A 21833-nucleotide genomic window follows, 5' to 3' on the forward strand; every position below is an offset into this window, starting at 1 on the left:
AAACTTGATCCAGAAATTCCAAATCCATCTGACTTACAGAAACAGCAATGGGGTGGGGGGTGAGGAGGAAGGATGGGGAAGACAGAACTTTTAAAGACATAATGCAGAAAACTGTCCCTAAACTAAGAGGAAGGGGAGACATGAGTCCTGGTTTGTAAGGATCTGAAAAATCTGGGAAGAACTGCAAACGGCAACATCCCTGGACACACAAGCTGTAACATTCCAGACACTCAAGGGAAGAGTAGTATCTAAAAGCTGCCAAAGAAAAAAGGCAGACTCCCTAAAAGGGATGGGGATGGAGTGACATCAGCCATCTCATTAGGAAATCATACAGCACGTTTGCACCGAAAGTGTCATTTCTTCTGGAGGAATAGGCGTTAGCCTGAGAACTTCAGGGGTCATTTGGACGTCTCACTTCTCTGCAACGTGCAGACACAATGGTAGCGCCCACCACTTGCACAATCTCTGTAGCTACAGTGCCCCTCACGTAACTGATTTTCGTACCTAAATACTCCTGGGGCATCAGAATACTCAAGCCCTGTCGGTGGCTCTCCCAACATGAAGTTTCTACTCCAAGAAAGGGAACTTGCTCACTTGCTCTCTCTCACACACGCTACACCTACCCTGGCCTTGAGGAAGCTCGGCCTGCCACGTGTTCTTTCAGTGTTGGTTTCAAACTGCATCCTGGCACTTGGACGGAGAGCGAGGAGGCCGTAGAGAGAGGGTGAGCCCGAAGACTCAGCGGGTGGCAGGTTCTGGAGCCCGGAACTCACGAGGAGACCCGCTCCTCCAGGTGCGGGACACACATCTCACCGCGGGTTCTGGGCGCTCACAGGGGGCGTGATGCGCATGCGTCCAGAGGGTCTGAGCACCACGTGCTCGGTCCTGGCTGCGCGCGGGAAGATGGCTCCGCGGGGGGCCGGCGGGCGGAGCTGACACTCTCAGGTCCCGGATGGGGTGTGGTGGTGAGGAGCCTCAGCTTGCAAGGCTCCAGATCCCCGGTGAGCCAGTCGCGTCTCCTCTCCTCGGGGACGTCCTCCAGCTCTCCAGCCCCTGTGATCCTTTCTTCGTCTAACCACGCCCTGCTCCTTGCGCCCCGGGCTGAGCAAGGGTTCCCCTCAGATGGAGGTGGTTCGTTAGGCTGCTACGTGGCTGCACCTGAGGCGTCCGCCAGGGCAGCAATGGAGGCTCACGCTGGAGGAAACAAGATCAAGAGAATGATTCCCAAAGTAAGTTAACAGTTTTCTTCACCAAAAACCTCATGATTACTACCACTGATTCATTAAGCCCCCTGGGCTGGGGTCGGATCACTCAGGGTGTTGGCTTGAATCCACATGGGATTTGATAAAGATGGTACAGTAGCCAAATCCTAGGGGTAAACACAGTGTCCTGCTAGTGATAGAGTCTAAGGCCATCCCTTTTTTTTTTAATAGTTTATTTTTGAGACAGAGACAGAGCATGAATGGGGAGGGGCAGAGAGAGGGAGACACAGAATCTGAAGCAGGCTCCAGGCTCTGAGCTGTCAGCACAGAGCCCGACGGGGGGCTCGAACCCACGAACTGTGAGATCATGACCTGAGCCGAAGTCAGACGCTTAACCGACTGAGCCCCCCGGGTGCCCCAAGGCCATTCCATTTTTGAGGAGAGCTTTCTCTGTTAGAGGCATCTCAGTATTTGGTGAGGACAGGCTTTGTCAGCTGTCATTGAAGGTTTGCTAGGTGAATAATATCCACCAGGCCCATGGGGGGAAGGAAGACAGGGACCAAAATGATCAATGAGAAGAAAACCATGCACCCACCTGGCCTTGAGGAGAGGGAGGTTGGCAGCTTTAGGAACTTGACAAGGTTGTGCCTATTATACATGTTGCTGGGGTCCCACACTTAATGGCTACACTAACCCATCTTTTATTTAAAAGATGAACTAATAAGGCCTAGGAAAACCAATGGTTTTGTGAAGGTAACAGAGCTAGCAGAACGTGAGCTGACATTTCAGACATTCCATTGCTTTTTCTGCCACCCTACTTGGGTTGCATTCCACTTAGATTTTATTATACTCTATTCAGCATTGTTCTCTGAATATTTCTTGTGTCTGTATCATATACCCACAGTAAACTGTGAACTGCTTCAGAGCAAGGACCATTTCTTACAGTTATTCTTGTAACATATACCATATGCTCAGGCATACAGAAGATTCCAGCACACATTTCTTAATTTGAATGGAATAAGTTACCCCATGACCCTGCAAGTACTTCTACAATAACACTTGGTTTTGAGAAAACACTCATCTGTACTCATCCTTCTGGGAGTAATATGCTAGTAGCATCCTGCCAAGGAGTAATTCTGTCCTACTTTGGGTCTTTACTGATATCACTGGCTTCTAAATAGAAGCAACCCTATTTTGAAGGCATTCTTGGGAAATTTCCTTTATCTCTTTCTTTTTTCCATACCCAGTTCCCTCTTTAAAGCAGTATAAAAAGATTTAAAGAATGACTGTGGAATCAGCCTCAGAGGTTCCAAGAATAATAATTCACATATGTCTTGAAAGGTTTAGGTGTAAGATGAACAACATAAGCTCCAGGCATATTTATGGAGTCAAGAAAAGCAATATTATTTTACATAAATATATATTTTATAAAAGAATAAATGGAGGCTCCTAGCAGGTCTCATGCCTGAGGTGCCTTAGGTTATGCTGCTGATAAGTGAAGGATCAGAGAATGGATTCCTGGTCTTTCTAACCTTCAGTCTGGTGATCCTTCCTCTCATTACAGCTGCTGTGCCCTGGAGGACAGGGGGAAATGCCATCAAAGGTTACTGCTAGAACATTCCTTCAGATATATACGAAGGGTAAACCAGATGGACTCCAGGAAGTATGCAACAGGTAAGGCATCTTGAGGAGTTAAAAATAAATTCTCCTGATCATTCTTTAGAAAGTTAGAGGGAGAGATCATATCATAGCCAGGTGAAAGTTCAATAAAATCTTCCCACCAACTAAGGAAGATGATCAAGAAATTCAGTCTGACCCCGCTCATGGGCAATTGCAGGCATTCTCAAAAAGATCCTGTCTTCCCAAAATAAATGTCTGTTCCACTTGAGTTAAAATTAGACACACATTAATTCTGGCTGTTGACACGAAGCCTCTGGCAAGCTGGGTGGAATCCAGAATCCTCTACAGAAATGACCAGGCTCTGTAGACATCTCCCAAGGCACCCAGCTAAAGGATTAAATTGTCTCACCATTTCTCCATCACCAGTACCCTCTGTCTCTGCCTCACAATGAACCATGTTCCAGCAAATGCCAGGACACTAGCAAAAACTGCCTTTCTCTTTGTAGCTGAAGTTCCAACTGGAATGGCACAAATATAGATGGTTTTATTTTTTTTATAATAATGTCAATTCCTTCCCCTGACCTTATACTATTCACTATATAATTTATTCATTCTTAGACAAATATCTATTGATCATCTCCATTGCGCTTAGTGTCAGGGCATATGACTAGGTCCCTGCCCTCAGTGGCCCCATGACTAAGGTATAGAACTTACATCTTACATTCTGCCTTTAATGAATAAGGAAATAGACACAGAAATGTTAAGTGACTTCCCAGCACTAGTGTTGGAGTAGGAAAAAGTCCAGTTTTTTCAGTGTCCCAGAGATGTGACTTCCCTTTTATCCTTATTCCCTTCAAAACAGACAAACTCATAGCAGCTTTCAGTACTGCCTTATTAATGCTGTTTTTTATAGTTTTCCCCCAAAGATATTAAAGATATGTGAATACATGTAAGAGCATTCATTTTAGACTGGTGAAAATAACCTTGTGTGTGTGTATAAGGAAAGGAAGAAATATAATTTAACCAAAACTTCCTCTCAAGCTTTTTTTTTTAACTACATAAGCTATACGGTTATAAACAATTACCTGCTGAGACAACTGTTATAGTTTTGTGTTTACTATGATTCTGGCCCTCATTGTTCCAGGCCTGCATTCTTGCAACAAATACTCCTAGAAAAGTTTTCTATTTAACTCAGTTTTTCAAGGGACTTAATTGTTTTTTCTGTAGAACAAAGTTCCTGTGGGATGAAGTTCAAACCCCTTTGGACTATCCAGTGATCAGACCCAATATTCCTATTAATTCAATTGACTACACTGAGTATTTAGACTTGGGATACAACAGTGTAAAATTCTGAGCCCTTGTGCCAGGGAACTCCTCATCTGGCAGTGGAGGAGAACAGTAAGCAAACAGTCACAATGTATGGGGAAATTCCCTTGTAGGAGCCCAAAGCAAACAGAGAGACATCTCCTTGAAGAAATAACCGACTCAGTTTGAAGATGTGTGGTTAAGAAAAGCCTCTTGGAAGAGGAGATGCTTGAACATTTCTCCAAGAAAAGTCCTCCTTTTCAGCCAGGCCAGTTTCCTCCCTGTTGTTCGTGCCAGCCATGTTCTTTTCTGCCTCTAACTATGGCTTAATTCAATGACTCCTATTGATCAAGCATTGACTATGTCCTAGATACTGTGTTATAGATACAAAATCTTACCACACTAGCTCTCAAGGAACTTAGAGTTATTGGGAGAACTTATTTCCTGTATCTGCCATCATTTGTTCAATACATTTAGAAGACTTCAAATATGTATAGGATATTGATTTCCAACATCATCATTTCCTTTATCCAAATATCCATCTTCAAGGACATGTCTTTCATGAATTCATTCTATAATCTCCCAAGACTCAGAAACACTCCTACATTCCTGGGACTCCCAGGAATTAGATACTTTTTGTTTTCCTATGGTGTTACATATATAGATTGTGCTTTCATATAGTGTCATCAGTCAATGCTGAGGGGACCCATAAGAAAAGTCTCCAAGAACTATGTACTGTGTCATCATGCAAAAGCTTTTGAGAAAGTGCTGTTTATTTATTTATTTATTTTTACCAAGGGTCTTCTTCATGGTGCTCCATGAGAATCCTAGCTAGTATTACTATTAGGAGAGGTCTGGGTCTCCCTAACAGTCCATCTAATTTTACTTGATAAGGCACTACATAATTTGTGTAATTCATCAGATTTTCCTTTTTAAGGGGGACTAATGCTGTTGTATAGCCAAAATTGTGGGGTGTTTGGATCCATTTACTTCCTTCTTTCTCATTTCTCACCTAATTTCTCTTTATTTCAATCTATTTTTTGCCATTTTGCATAATTTGGTAAGCTACCTAAGTCCCTTCTAGACTGAACAATCCCTTCTGATTAAATAAAAATCATATTTACACTGCTTTTTTTTTTTTTTTTTATCATCTAAGCCTGGAGCCCAGGGTTAGTATGAGGCTAGGGTTACATTACAGCTTTCAGGGATGAATTTCCTGAGAACTATTTGGCTGTTTGTTGCTGTACAAGTAGGCAGAGTCCCCTGAAGGAACACAGGAGAAAATCTCTTCTTTTGTTTCATGATTTTAACAAATTGAAACAAAGCCAATATGTGAATTTCAAAGACCAATCCTGGAGTCTTCAGGTCTGAGCAACAAAAATATAATTTCAGTCCTTGAAATTCTCATCTACTAGAAGGTAGGAAATGGGGAAAGCTGACCCTTATTTATGTTCCTGATTTGCCAAGCCGTAATGATATTCTTTTCCTTAAATTTTATTGATTTTGATAAACTCTGAACTCTGTCTTGCTTTAGGGAAAGCTATAGAGGTATGGATTTTTATGTCAAAAAAAATTTGTAAGATCAACAGTTGTTCTTTGCTGAAGGCCTGTGGAGAATATGGAGAGTATGCTTATTGAAAAAAGGCTTCAGTAACCAGCATGCAGAAAAGCCCAGGAAACCACTGATTGGCTCCAGGAAGCTGGACTCAGGCCAAGTCTCAATGACCTTTTCCGTAGAATGCATTCCAGCCAATTGAAATTCCCAGCCTAGTCCCCAAACAAAGTGATAATGCTGTCCCTGCACAGGTTTTTACCCTCCATTTCTGAGGCCACTTAGCAAGTTGTTGATCCAGCATTGAGGTGTCTTCTGTCTATAGCCTATATTGCAGGAACTTGTCTTCTGGGCCAGCTGTTACTTGTCTGTATAAGAGAGATGGTTAATATCACAGATTGGAGCGTCCCTTAGAAGAGACCCTTTTTGTCTCCCAGTCTTCCATAGACTATGTCTTTTAATAATATTCAGTGAGGGTATGATATTTTATCATAAAAAGTTTATTGTTTTGATAAAAGTGTCTCATATTCCTATGTCTCGATGTATCAGTATGAATGAGTCTTTATGACTCATAAAGAATGAATCTTTATCCTGACAGCTTACGATCCTAAAACTGGGGGATAATTGCCCTGTGATCAAGGAGAACCAGAGAAAAGAGGGGAAATGAATGAGAGACAGAAAGGAGAGAGAATCAGTCCAATCCCAAGTCAATTTTAGTCCTTAAAAAGTAGTGAAATAAATATGAACTTTTTCTGGAGGAAAGTATCTTCATCCTACAACCTGGGGAGACACTATAGATAAATTTTCAAGGAAAATGACCAGCCCACAGTCAATATAAACAGGAATACAAATAAATGAATGTATTTGCAAACTGGCAGAAACAACAGACAATAAAAATATAGTCACAGAGATGCCATGTTTTATAAATATTGCACAAATACTATCAAATAACCATGTTTACTGTATCTGTGTCTAAAAGTATTAAAAGCTTTTGAAAATATCTTCAGGGAACAGGAGACCATAAAAAGTAGGTTAGCAAACTAGACAACAGCAAAAACAAATAGCTAGCATCTGTGTAGGATGTAGAAAGCTTAAAAAAATCATTCTCACCTTTAGGACAAGAAAAGCTGAGTAAAATATGAAAATAAAATTTTTCTTGAAGCCATCAGAGAGCCAAGATTTCAGGGCTAGCATAGCCTGAAACCCATGGAAAGGAAAAGTATCCAAGAAGAGCAGGGCACCAGCACTTACTCATCTGGGGCAAGTGCTGAGCATCATACAAGCTGGTAGGAAGTACTCAGCTAACATCTGTAACTATTGCAAAAGGCTAAGTATGACATAGCATGAGGATATGGAAACACTGGAAGCCACATACAGAAAGAAAATGAGTACCTGCTTCGGGCTTTTTTTTTTTTTTAATGTCTATTTATTTTTGAGGGGGAGAGGGGCAGAGAGAGAAAGGGAGACACAGAATCTGAAACAGGCTCCAGGCTCTGAGCTGTCAGCACAGAGCCTGACACGGGGCTCAAACTTGGGAAGGGCAAAATCATAACCGAGGCCAAAGTTGGACACAACCAACTGAAGCACCCAGGCACCCCTGCTTTCAGGCTTTCTTCCGTGGACCATAGTGGAGGCTCTCAAGAAAGATGGGAGAAAAAAAGATGGTAAGAGAGTAAAGGAAGCCCCTTGCCCATGTGGTACAGCCCTGGAAGGGGTAGCAGCACCAACTGCAGGAAAGGCAAAAAGTCCCACCTGGATTTGGTTTCTGTGTCTTTCCTACAGAACAAAAGCCTTAAGCTGCTAGGAGAATAGCATAAGACCTTGTAACTCTCAAAGTATAAGTGAACATTCATCACAGCTAGGGGAAAATAACATAAAAACAAAAAACAAACAAAAAAAACCTCCAAAAAACAAAACCTCTATTTTTGGGGAAGAGAGGGGGGCCAAGAAAACATGTTTCCAGAACAGTAGAGGTTCCACACCACTGAGAGAGAGGCAGAGTCATGGAGAAAACCCCACACATTACACCTAGGGACAAAGCATCTGCCTAAGGCTGAGGCTGTTCCAGGACAACTGAGAATTCCTACCTGCTCTCCCTGCCTCAAACTAGGCTAGCAAGAACTGAGTAACAAATGACAGTAGTTTATGAGGAGGGGCCGGGATGAGAACATCTAGAGTGACCCTCTCTCTGTGAGTCTTGGGCACAAAGAGAAGACCCAATGCTAACGGTGAATCAGACATGGAGAAAATAAGTCTGACAAAACCAGTTCCTCTCCCATGCATAAGGAAATAAATGAATCTATAACTAAAGCTAGAGAGTTTAATATTTCTCTCTCAGTATCAAGTAGAACAAGCAGGCAGAAAATCAGTAAGGATATAGAAGACCTGAACAACATTATCAACCAACTTGATCTAACTGAATTTTTAGAATACTTGACCCGATGATGGCATATCTCTCTCCACTAAAGAAATTGAATTTGTTGTATAAAAACTGTCAAACAGTGGAAACTCTAGGCTCATCTCTCTTCACTAACAAAAACTTCTTAGGCTGCACCAAAAAGATAACTTGCTGTATTTCAGGCCAGGAGGAAAAAATTACCCCTGATGGAAGGGATGAGATGCAAGAAAACACTGATGAATACAGAGAGGAATATATGGGATAGAATATAAACAAAATATTAACTTTATAATACAATAAACATATCTACTTGGAGGGAAAACTGGCTAAAACTAAGATGCTGGACAACAATGAAACAATGGACTATTGATCAGTTCAGGAAGAATGATCATATTTAAAATATTCTGAGACCCTTGTATTAATTAGGAAGTGGGCAAAAATTTTAGTCATCAGACTTTGTTACAAATGCATGCTCAAATGGTTACTGTAAGCACATGCATACATTCATACACATGCATACACACCAGAAAAATAGTTTATAAGTATAATGAAAAAAATGACCTAATAAAGGGGAAAAGGGGGAAAAATCAACAGAAAGCAAGAGACGAATAACTGAAGAAGAGGAAAGACAAATAGAAGCCATGATCGGATGATATAAATAAGTCCAAATTTATCAGTAATGACAATAAATTTAGGTGCACTAAACTCCTAAAAGGCAAGGATTGGGGCCTGCATGACTCAGTTGGTTAAGCACCTGACTCTTGATTTCAGCTCAGGTCTTGATCTCCGGGTTATGAGTTCAAGCCCCAGATTGGGCTTTGTGCTGGGCAGGAAGCCTCCTTCAACAACAACAACAACAAAAATGCAAGGATTGTCAGGATTATTTTTATAAACACTAAATCTAGTTATTGAATATTTTCAAAAGATACATCTTAATAAAGATATAGAAAGTTTGGAAGATGATACAAGGGGGAAACAGGGGATGTATCCAGCAGTTACTAACCCAAAGAAAGCTGATGTAGCAATATTGATACAATATTTTCAAAAGATACATCTTAATAAGGATATAGAAAGTTTGGAAGATGATATAAGGGGGAAACGGGATGTATCCAGCAGCTTCTAACCCAAAGAAAGCTGATGTAGCAATATTGATACAATATTGAAGTCAACAGACTTCAAGACAAAGATTATTAGAAATAAAGTTGGTCACAATTCAATGATAAAAGATTCAAAAATATTTAATTCACCAGAAAGTTATATACAAATTCTAAATTCACACATGTTCTCTAAAACAGCCTAAAAAGATCTGAAGCAAAAATTTTACAGTTCTCGAGAAATTGACAGGTATGTCATTAGAGGTGTGGGAAATTTCAATAAATTTCTCACAGAAATTATAAAATATTAGCAGAGATATTTATATTGCACAGTTAATTCCTTTGGTCTAATGATTACATATTGAGGATCAGATTCAGTGTGTGGAGGCTACACATTCATTGTACGTGTTCTGGGTTTATTTTCCAGGTTTGATTATGTTTTCTTTTTCCAGCTTTATTGAGGTACAATTGACACATAACATTGTGTAAATTTAAAGTGTACAATGTGATGATTAGATATTTATATGATTGATAGATATCAAAATGTTTATCACAATAAAGGTAGTTAACACATCCCTCACCTCACATAATTGACATTTTGTTATTGTTGCCATTCTGGTGAGAACATCAAAGCTCTTCTGTGATAGCAACCTTCAAGTATATAATAAAATATTGATTATAGTCCCCATGCTGTACATTAGAACCTCCTGGAACATATTCATCTTATAACTGAAAATTTATACCCTTGACCAATGTCTCCCCATTTCCCCCAACCCCTCAGCCCCTGGAAACAACCATTCTATTCTCAGTTCCTTTGAGTTCAGTGTTTTTAGATTCCACATACAAGTGAAATCAAACAGTATTTTCTTTCTTCGTCTTAATTCAATTAGCATAATACCCTTAAGTTCCATCCATGTCTCATAAATGGAAAGATTCCTGTATTTTTATACCTGTGTATATATACCACACTTTATCCATTCTCTCATCAGTGGACACTTAGATTGGTTTCATGTCTTGACTATTGTAAAGAATTCTTCAGTGAACATGGGAGTGCAAATTATATTTTCAAGATAGCTATTTCATCACTAGATTAGAAAGAAAGTATGGCACTAGTTGGTAGAAGGCAGCTTACTCTGGTGTCCTAGTATTAACATTTTTAGCCTATCATACCTTAGTATGGCATTGGCACTTGTACTCTTCTTACTAGACACCTACTTTCCTAGTGCCAGCTCTGAAGTCTATTTTCATATATCAAAAGCTCTAAAATCTCCTAGGCACCTGCTTCTGTCTTTGCCCATTTAACCGTCTCTGTCTCTAAATGCTGAGGCTGATGAGTCACTCTGCCTATTTTATCCTGTAACTCTTAGGGACCCCATTTCTGTTATCCTGATGCTTACACATTACCTGATAGACTCCCTGGGAGACAAGCCTTTTCCCACACACTTTGAACTTTAATTTCCCGCCTGCGCATCTTCTTCTATATCTTGCCAGAATTTTTGAACATGGCTTTGTTGGTCCTTTCTGGCTCATGTCACAGTTATACCACAGTAACCCAATCCTGACAGTTTGAATCCTAAACCACAAAATACTCTAAGGAGACCAACAAAGGGTTAGGGGAAGCACAGCATCCCAACAACTTTTAATTATGATGAGATTATAGAAAAGTATAACATGGGCGGACAGTAATTTTGCCATTCAATTTTGCCAGGCCGCCTTTGCAGCAGGCAGTGAAGCATGTTTTATATTTATAATTGGTATGTGCTGCTGCTTAGGGGTGGGCGGTTGCATTCCCACAATACATCACAGTGTAAGTTGCTGAATGCCCTTCCTTCTGGCTTCTCTGGACTAGAAGGAACCCATTTATTATTATTATTATTATTATTATTGATATTGTTTGTGTCTGCCTTTGCTTTTAAGTTTTTCATTGGCATTAATTAAAGGTCCTTGGGCTTGCAAAGCAGGCAGACATCCCAGTCAAAAGGAGGTTTTATGCAGGCCCTAGTTTCTGACAGCACAAAAGCAGAAGTTCAAATGAGGAAGCATCAAACATCATCATTTTAATTTATAAGGACATGGGGTGCTTTGTAATTGGACAGTTCCTGATGACAGGGAAGTCACTTGAAGACTAATCAGAACTGGTGGCAAAATGGGGCTCAGGCTAGATCAGGATGCTTGTCTGCCATAGTCAAGGCAGCTGGCAATATAACTAGCATAGAAAGTAAGGTCTTCAAGCTCAGATGAGCAGGGACTAGGATATGGGAAGATTCCCATGTTTTAGAGAAATAAATGAGTGAGAATAAGACACAGAGGAGACGAAGGGGTTTTAAAAGGGTACATGAAGATTAAGAAATGAGACAAACTACTCAGAAAACAGGCCAGAATATATAATGCATATTATATTTCATAGGAGACACCTTAGGATCTTGAAGTGGTGGAAAGAGTATTTTTCTAGAGGTGAGTTCACCAGGGTTCTAATCCACACTTCATGCCTATCTTATGGTGTGTCATGGAGCAATCCATTTATTCCTGTCTTTGGGTTCCAATTTCTTCATGTGTAAATTTAAGAGGTAGTACCACACAGTTTCTAAGCCCTCCCTACCCTCTCACATCCTACCATGCTAATCTACTGACTGTCAAAACAGTTCTAGAATATCTCTCTTTCCATTGCCTTTAGAGCTGATTTGCATCCACAGCCATATGCATGCACACACATACATATACACATACATAAGCACACTTGTGCACACAGACACATTCCACAGATGAGGCAATCATTTCAGGAATACATCTTGTGAATTTATAACCCAAGTGATGTATTTAAGTCTAACTATTTACCTTATTTCTATTTTGGCATCAATTGGCTTTTAATTTTCTTTAAAAATTAAATCACACATGGAATCAAAGAGCTTCTGTTGAAATACTTACAATATGCCACCATTTTGTCAGGAAGATTCATTTGTGTCCTCTTTGATCATTCCTGTATTATCAAAGATATATAAAGCTAACAATATTATTCCCATTTAATAGTGGAGGAAACCAAGACTCACTAATCTGCCAAAATTAGACAACTACAAAGGTAAGCATATTTTAAATAATACTTTCTAGCTACAGATTAAAGGATAAAGACTTGATCATTGGTATCTTAGCAATATTTTCATCCCTATCTGAAATTCTGTCTCTAGCATAACCTTCTTCCTATCTATTCCAATCTCTCCCTCCTCAGAAATGATTATTCCACTCACTGTGAATTTCAGAATCTTCTACTGTCTCTTCATTAGGTACATGATTCTTATTTAAAAGTGAGCTCTTTGACAGCAGAAACAATGTCTTATTTTCTACTGAAGCCTTCAGAGGAAATCATTAGACTAAGAAAATAGTAAGTATCCAATAAAAGAAGAAATAAATAACGATAACTATTTGAGTGGCCTAGTTGAATTCTATTTTTCCCATGTGTTCTTAGCATATTTCTGTTAAAGATGTAAAAGAAGATAGAAGTCCTAATATATTCATTACAAATACTTGAGGGAAGGTATGAAAGGCTAAGATTTTGATTGCCTCTTTCTCTCCATTAATGGGGTGGTGAAGGACAGAGCACAACATACTGTACTTAATGCAGATTCTGCTCAGTGAAACAATGATTACAATCAATTTGACTACTAATGTGACTTATCTTGTAAATTGCTGGGTCATTAACTTCAACAACATCAATGTGCTGTCACTATCCAATTCCACCAAATTAGTGTCCGAGGTAATAGGAGAACGAATGTATTAGTGCGTTATTGGTGGCTAATAGAGATAGCAAGCCTTTAATGTGCTACAGAGAGCAGCTGAGGCACCAGAGACTGAGACAAGACCATGGGAATTGGATGAAGAGTCAGGATCCACAACACGGTGGCGCATTAGGGCAGCTGCAGGCACTTGGTGCCTTAGAAGGTGAAAGACCTGGGTACTAGGGAGGTCTTAACCTGTGGCAGGGAAAAGTGTACATTCATTGACATTTGGGGCAAAAGTAACAAAAGCATTTGGATTATCAAAGGATGAAGGGCATATCTTAAGGTCAAGTGCTTAAAGCAGGGCCTTTTGCTGCTAGCCCTGAATTCACAAATGCAAAGGAACATTTACTCTTTACAGACCTGAGGACAATCCTCATAACCTGAATCTAACATTGAATCAATCTAAGACCTATCCTAGAAATGACTTAGCAATTGTATTCATATTCAATTTAAAAATTCTTTTGATTTCTGGGGGGGGGGGGAGTCTGAAGTATTTGTGCCCATGTTCTACAGATACCCTTTACACTCTCACTTCCCATCCTTTCTAATTGAGAAGCTGCTATTCCAATGTCCCTATGGGAGCAGCACTCAAACTACATGACCACTCCCTTTTCACAGTTCATTGAAGAAGAGATGAATACCTGGATGAGATGGGTCAGGCTTACTCAGATTCTCAGGAGAACGGAGATTGAGCCAGTCAGGGGTTGTCAGGCACTAAACTATAACTCTTCCAAGTTGGAGTTGGTACCAGGATGCCAAAGCCACATTCAAGCCCACATTATGGGGGAGCAGAATCTAAGAGCCTTATGGAAGATGTTCTAATGCAGAAAGGAGAATGAAAGATGTAAGTGTAGAGAGAAGCTGTCTCAGAGAGATGGAGAAGGAATGGCTGCCTGTCTGCTTTCCAGGTCCTGGACATTCAACCCACTGTATATCTGGCAGTTGGATTTTATGCATGTTTCCTGTATCCTTTTGCTGACCTGGCTTTAGTAGGTTTCTGTTTCATGCACTCAAAAAACCTGTAAGATACTCTAGTTTCTTCATGATTGTCAACAAAAATGTATTGATCACTTGCAGTAGATGGCACACTAAACCCTGCCAGAGAGACTCAAAACTGAAAGAAGGAGTTACTGCTTCTCAGGGAATTATAAGTGAGTTGGAAAGATTTTTCTAAGTATTGGATAGAGTTGTATCTTTCTTTATTGAAAGTGGAACTTGTCAGGGCCCAGGGTCGGCAATATGTATAGATCTTCATGACTGGGAGACAAGGTGGGAAATATAAAAAGTACATGAGAGGCATCCTGTGTGCAGTTGGGGTTTGACAGTTCTACAGCCACCATCCATGGTCTGTCGTTGACTGTAGGCCCCTATGACTGTGCCTCTGGGCCTTCGTACTCTTCATGGCTATCCCATAAGCTAGTCCTATGAATATGCCTGTTTTAAAGGGGAGAAACATGGTGCAGCTAACAAGTATCAGAGCCTGAATTTAAACCCAACAACTCTATCTCCAAATCCTGCTGTGAGCCATTTTTTTCCATCTCTCTTTTCTATGTCAACTTCTTTCTTCAGAGGCCATGTCTCTGTTCAGGTGAACTTTGCCCCTCTAAATCAAACCTATAATCATTAAATAACCTAACTCTTAAAAGAAATTTAAGTCATCATTTATCCACCCCCACCCTGGAGGGACTTGCAGAACCTGTGATTCCTGCATCTGAAAGGAAAAGTATTATCTCTTTTCTATTAAAGTTTAGGCATCTAAAGGAGCCGGGAGGGGTGCGGAGGGTAGGTAAAATATAACATCTTTAGGACAACCCTGAAACCCACCTTATAGGCCTGCAAATGAAGATTGCTCTAACTTTACATATGGAATGAAACTCCAGGAATGACTTTAGAATTTTCTTGAATTCATATATATTCATAGGAAGTGATTTCTTTTATTATGATATTGTTCAGAGAAGCATCTTTGTTGATACTAGGCTTCAGTTTGTTTAGTTTAGAATGTGTTGTATTATATTCCTTTCCCTAAAGAAAAGATGCATTAATATGTTGAGATTGGACATATGGTATATAGCACTCAAATATAATCAGTGTGCATGCAGAAAATGAACCAGGACCACTTTCTTACACCATACACAAATATAAACTCAAAATGGATGAAAGACCTAAATGTAAGAGAGGAAGCCATCAGAATCCTCAAGGAAAAAGCAGGCAAAAACCTCTTTGACCTCAGCTGCAGCAACTTCTTACTTAACATGTCTCCAGAGGCAAGGGAAACAAAAGCAAAAATGTTCTACTGGGACCTCATCAAGATAAAAAGCTTCTGCAGAATGAAGGAAACAGTCAGCAAAACTGAAAGTCAACCAACAGAATGGGAGAAGATATTTGCAAATGATATATCAGAAAAAGGGTTAGTATCCAAAATCTGTAAAGAAGTTATCAAACTCAAAATCCAAAATACAGGGGCGCCTGGGTGGCTCAGTCGGTTGAGTGTCTGACTCTGGGTCAGGTCATGATCTCATGGTTCATGAGTTTTAGCCCCGTGTCGGGCTCTGTGCTGATAGCTAGCTCAGAGCCTGGAGCCTGTCTTCAGATTCTGTCTCTCCCTCTATCTCTGTCCCTCCCTGTATCTCTCAAAAAATAAATAGAAAACATTTAAAAAGAAACCAAAATACAAATAATCCATTGAAGAAATGGGCAAAAGACATGAATAAACACTTTTCCAAAGAAGACATCCAGATGGCTAACAGACACATGAAAAGTTCAACATCATTCATCATCAGGGAAATACAAATTAAAACCACAGTGAGATACCACCTCACACCTATCAGAAGAGCTAACATTAATAACTCAAGCAACAACAGATGTTGGTGAAGATGCGGAGAAAGAGGATCTCTTTTGCACTGCTGGGGGGAATGTAAACTGCTGGAGCCACTCTGGAAAAGAGTATGGAGGTTCCTCAAAAAATTAAAAATAGAACTACCCTATAACCCAGGAATTGCACTACAGGCATTTATCCAAGAGATACAGGTATGCTGTTTCAAAGGGGCAAATGCACGCCAATGTTTATAGCAGCACTATCAACAATAACCAAAATATGGAAAGAGCCCAAATGTCCATCAACAAATGAATGGATAAAGAAGATGTAGTGTACACACACACACAATGGAGTATGGAGTATTACTAGGCAATCAGAAAGAATGAAACCTTGCCATTTGCAACAGTGTGCATGGAACTAGAGGGTATTATGCTAGCCAAAATAAGTCAGAGGAAGATAAGTATTATGTGACTTTACTCATATGTGGAGTTTAAGATACAAAGCAGATGAACATAAGGGAAGGGAAGTGAAAATAATTCAAAAACAGGGAGGGGGACAAAATATAAGAGACTCTTAAACACAGGGAACAAACTGGAGGGGTTGTGGGAAGGTGGTGGGCTAAATGGGTAAGGAAGACACTTGTTGGAATGAGCACTGTGTGTTATACACAGGGAATCAGTCACTGGAATCTACTTCTGAAATCATTATTGCACTATTGAAATCATTATTGCACTAGATGCTAGCATTATTGCACTAGATGCTAGCACTGTATTATATATATGTGTGTATATATATATGTATGTATAATCATATATATATCACATATATATATAATCAATATGCATTTCCCAGGAACAATTCTGTCTTGCCATGGCCCATGTTATACAAGGTATTCAGGGAATTGTGAAGCCAGCCATCATAGAACCTGTCACTTAGAGGTAACAGATGGATCCATGACATGTATTATGGCTTTGAACTATTTAATACTGAATAGATTTTCCACATCCTAGCCAAGAATTACCAACACAGAGTTACTACCAGGTGACAGACATCATTGAGCATTGACACTTAGCACAATGGGTTGGACATATCAAAGTTATAACACATGCACAGAGTTTTAAAAAACTTTTTTGAAATATTTGGAAATAACTATATTCACAGGAATCTGCAAGGAAATGTGCAAGGGAAGTCTAGTGTACCATTCTTTCATGCTCCCTCAATGTTAACATCTTACACAACTCTACTACATAATTAAAACCAGGAATTTGACATTAGCATAATCCACTGAGTTTATTAAAATCTTAACAATTATAGTTACACTAATTTATGTAGGTGTGTGTGTAACGTTCTATGAAATATCAAATTGTAGCCTTGCATAACTGTCACCACAATCAGTATGCTCAGCTGTACCATTATGATCAAGGATTTCTCTGATGTTATCCCTTTAAAGCCACACTTTACATGCCCTCCTCAATATCCTTAATCCCTGGAAACCACTAATCTGTTCTCCATCTCTATAATTATGTTTTTGCGTGAGTGTTACATGAATGCAATCATGTTATACTTTTTGAGATTTTTTTTTTTTATTCAGAGTACTTTTCTTGAGGTTCATCTACATTTTGTATAGACCAATAGTTTTTTCCTTGTTATTGCTAAATAGTATTCCATGGTGTGGATTACCACAGTTTATTTAACCATGCACCTATTAAAGGATACATGGGTCATTTCCATGTTTCCAGTTAGGAAGTATCTCAAATATGGTCTAAACATTTGCATAATATTGTTGCATGAAGATAAGTCTTCCTTTCTCTGAGGTAGATACTCGACTGGAATTTCTGAATTGGATATTTAATAGATTTTTTCAGTTTTGAAAGAAACCATTTTCTAAAGTAGCTGTTATTATTCTACATTCCCACCGGCAGTGTGTGAGTGATCCAGTTTCTCTGCATCCTCACCACCATTTTTCATTTAGCCATTCTGATAGGATTTTAGTGGTACCTCACTGCAATTGAAATTTGCATTTCTCAGGGCGCCTGGGTGGCTCAGTCGGTTAAGCATCTGACTTCGGCTCAGGTCATGATCTCACAGTGTGTGGGTTCGAGCCCCACATTGGGCCTGTGCTGACAGCTCAGAGCCTGGAGCCTGCTTCAGATTCTGTATCTCCCTCTCTCTCTGACCCTCCCCTGGTCACTCTCTGTCTCTCTCTCAAAATAAAGACATAAAAAAAATTTTTTAAAATGTGCATTTCTCTAATAGCCGATGATATTGAACATCTTTTCGTGTGTTTATTTGCCATCTGTGTATCCTCTTCATTGAAATGTCTGTGCATGTTTTTCCCCATTTTCTAGTTGGATTTTTTTTTTAAATGTTGAGTTTTGAGACACACAAGGCTTTTTCATATAACAAGCATTATTTCAAGCCTTCTACTTGGAGGACAACTTCTATTTTTTAAATATATTTTACATTCTAGGCAACATTTACTCTTAACTTGGTTATTTTGCCAAAAGTGATGCACAGTAGCAGGCACTTCATTGCTTTCATTTGCATTCACTTAGTATATACCTCATAAGTACCCTGCTTACTCTTATAAGTTAATAAATCATGTTTTCTAACTTATATCTTAAGTATCTAATTATTAGTATACTCCTCTACAATCTACACCATCCTCCTACTCTTTCATCTTTTACTGTTCTGCCCATTGAATCCTATGTACACTAAGCCCCAACTTCTAAATCCTCCTCAAACAGCACATCCTTCTTGACTCTCTGCCTTTGTACAAGATGTTTCCTTGGACTGAAGTATCCCTTACCCCCTACTTCATGTAGAAAATTTCTACTCAGGCCTCAAAATCCAGTTCTAATACCATCACCTCCATGAATCTGTCTCTAACTTCTGCAGCCAGTTAGATACTTCCATGCCCTTGCTCCATTGTGCTGGACTTTCAGTTATAGGACCTCTTATCCTAAGAATTCTCTCAGCTTTTCAAATAACTAATTTATCACGTTAACTTATGTTTTCCTTCTCCTATACAACAACAGACAGGCTACACTGAATGTGTGAGGATGGTCCTATACTACCTAGTGCATCACATACTTTAATTCCTACCAGCATTCAAATGGCATACTTCCCAAAAAACAACCATATTCCTTCCCAAATTTGTTTATGACCAACTTTTCATAGTAATTATGTAATTCAATCATATATTATTTAAACGTATGAGATAGGAGTGTGAAATAAAAGGAGATATTTTTTCCATGAAAAACAAGTTAATTGGTTTAGAAAGACTTGATAAAAGCAAGTCCAATTAGGGATGGGTGAAAAATTATGAGTAAGAGCAAAAATATAATTTCCAGAGGTGTTCAAAATCAGATGGTTTTTTGATATATTTTTTACTTTTCACTTCTTTAAACAAAAATAAAATTAGAAATTGTATGCAATGCGTTATGGATGTGATTTGTGTAAGGATGACCATACGAAACTCCAGTTAATGAGCCTATAAAAAAAGTCCTTGGACTTACATTAAAACTAGTTAATTATGATTTTAAGCAAAATGGATAGCATTTGTAGCATTTGTATTTTTTTATAGTTCTTCTCTTTAACTAACTTTACAAACATACAAAATACAGGTTTGAATTACATTAGCCAAGAAGGCTTTTATTATATTTTCTATTGAACCTTATCATTCAAAAAATCTTTTTGTTTACATGCTTTCTGACTAGATTAAGAGCTTCTTAATGTCAGGAACCTGGCATTTTGCCTGACACATCATGAGTACTCAATAAATTATTGTTGAATGAATGAAAAGAAATCTGTAAAGCAAATTTATAAAAATCAAAAGGAAATTGTATCTTATGATCGTCATGCAATTATTTAATCCAATTCATTCAAAGAAGTTATCAGTCTTAAATATCAATAGTCAGTTTAGAGGAGTTCATTATCTCTCCTTACACAACTACACGTGTCCAACAGAATTTGGGCCTCTTTAATGATATTAGTTAGTCTATAAATGTATGTATGTATTTATATATGTACGAATATGTCTCTGTGTCTATGAATGTATATAAAATATGGTCCTATAAATTTACCTAGATCTCATTTTATAAAAAATCAGGCTTTCTGCATGGAGATGTTCTGTCTTAACTATTATTATTTTCCTGCATAATTTTTGTAATATGGTCATGATGTAGCCTACCACAACCTAAATAGCTAAAATGGAACATTTAAAAAGGCAAGCCCAAGTTTAACCCCAGGAATTTCATCCTGAGTACAGTATATTACCCATAAACCAAGTTTTTAATCTAGACATTTTCTCTGGGCAGCATCCACCAGCATCCATATGAAATCTAGCATGCTAAGGTAAGGTACTTTGCATAAGCTTTTGCCAAGTGTCTAAAAGACCTTCAAGCTCAGAGGGGTCCTCTTAGCACCATTCTAAGTCTACTTAACACAGAAGAGACAACTGAGAGGGCTGTTCATAACTCTGCTTATGCAATAAGTGATTTTTGACTGGTCAGTTATTTTTAGGGCCTCATCAGCAATTATGAAATGAATAAGTTTCTGTATTGCTGATTACCTTTGGCTTAGATCCCATCCTTCCTTTCTCACTTTGGAAAAGAGGTGACACAATCCATTTTGGTGCAAGTGTCAACCATCTTGTCTCAACTGGGAAGCTATAAGTGACAGCTTGGTGTATTAAGAGGTCTCTGCCTGAATAAATTGATGTCAAGTTTTATTACACATAGACCAAGCGAGGAGGCACAAGACAACCGCTCAACAACTATGCCTTGAACAAACAAATGGTATACAGCAGTATTGCCATTTCTTGAAATAAAGATAGAGGCAGGCAAAGTCTGTATTCTTCAGAATGCTAAAGTCCACCAAAGAAGACATATGATACACACAACCAAGATATTGTTAAGGTCCTTATGGTGTTGAATGAAAGCACTTCCTTGTCCTCTAGGCTGGAGCTTGTCCCATGGCTGGAGCTGAGGTTCTCCTAACAAATGCTTCCTGGAAGCACCAAGACTTCTGAAGATTTAAAGAAACAGAGAACTGGAATGGAGTAAGTAGCCTCAGGGAAGTGGCTCACACTCATAACTTAGTTTAAAAGAGAGAGAAATGGGATAAGGAAAGATTTTTAAGTAAAAAGCATTCCCTAGAAGTAAAACAAAAGTATATAAATCAATACCACTAGCATTTTTAATACCTATGTGAGTAACTCTGTGCTAGATTTTAGAAGAGTACTTCTGAAAGTAATAGTTGCAATCCAATAGAGAATTGCAAGATCATGAATAGATAGATCATATTCAATGAATATATAGATTAGAATAGAATAGAATAGAATAGAATAGAATAGAATAGAATAGAATAGAAAATACAGGAATACTAAAGATAGATATATACTTGTTTCAGTTATGGGTGTGTGGAGTATTGAGTCACAGTATAATAATGCATTACTTATGCATAGCCCTATAAGATTAAAATATTGCTCTAGAAAGTTCTTTCCAAACTTGGCTAACAATCCAAACCATCTAGGAGCTGTAAAAACATTTAAGTTTCCAGGTCCTATCCTAAAAGGAAGAATCCAAGAGCCTGTGGAAGTTGCCTCAGGAAAGCTACAGTCCATGAATCACTAATTCTATTTAAAATGAGCAGATGAGAAACAGAAAATTAACAAAAGTAAGAGAGTATTATACACTCTGAGCATCAGGACACACAAGAAGACATAAGGCATGATGAATATAGTAGTTTATCATAGAAGACTGTTAGGGAAGGTACATGGAGCATCTATTCTGAGCAGGATATAAAGGTACTCAAGGCATTGCATTTTGAGGAGGAAGAGATAAAAGCCTTACATACAAAAAGCTTGATGCCTCAAGGCCCTGTTTCTGACATAGCTACCAATAAGTGAGGAAAAATGATATCTCAGGATCGAGTCCACCAGTGAAAACTCGTGAAGGAGGTGATACTTGCCTTGGCTGAGCCCTTCAGAATAATTCAACCAAAGGCTTCTGGAGAAAAGAGTGTTTGACTTGTATTGGGCACCAGTTGCTAAGAACATGATAGTTGTGAAT

The 21833-nt window shown here is 38.8% G+C and overlaps 1 long non-coding RNA gene across 1 annotated transcript; it reads left to right on the forward strand.

Moving 5' to 3' along the window:
- The first annotated feature begins 987 nt into the window (after positions 1-987).
- On the forward strand, positions 988-20815 carry LOC120229713. The gene is made up of 3 exons (XR_005527821.1): positions 988-1229; positions 2767-2876; positions 20720-20815. It is a non-coding gene; the product is annotated as an uncharacterized LOC120229713 (long non-coding RNA).
- The last annotated feature ends 1018 nt before the right edge of the window (positions 20816-21833 follow it).

This window comes from Hyaena hyaena, unplaced genomic scaffold, assembly GCF_003009895.1.
Source record: "Hyaena hyaena isolate Hyena2069 unplaced genomic scaffold, ASM300989v1 scaffold_33, whole genome shotgun sequence".
Taxonomy (NCBI): Eukaryota; Metazoa; Chordata; class Mammalia; order Carnivora; family Hyaenidae; genus Hyaena; species Hyaena hyaena.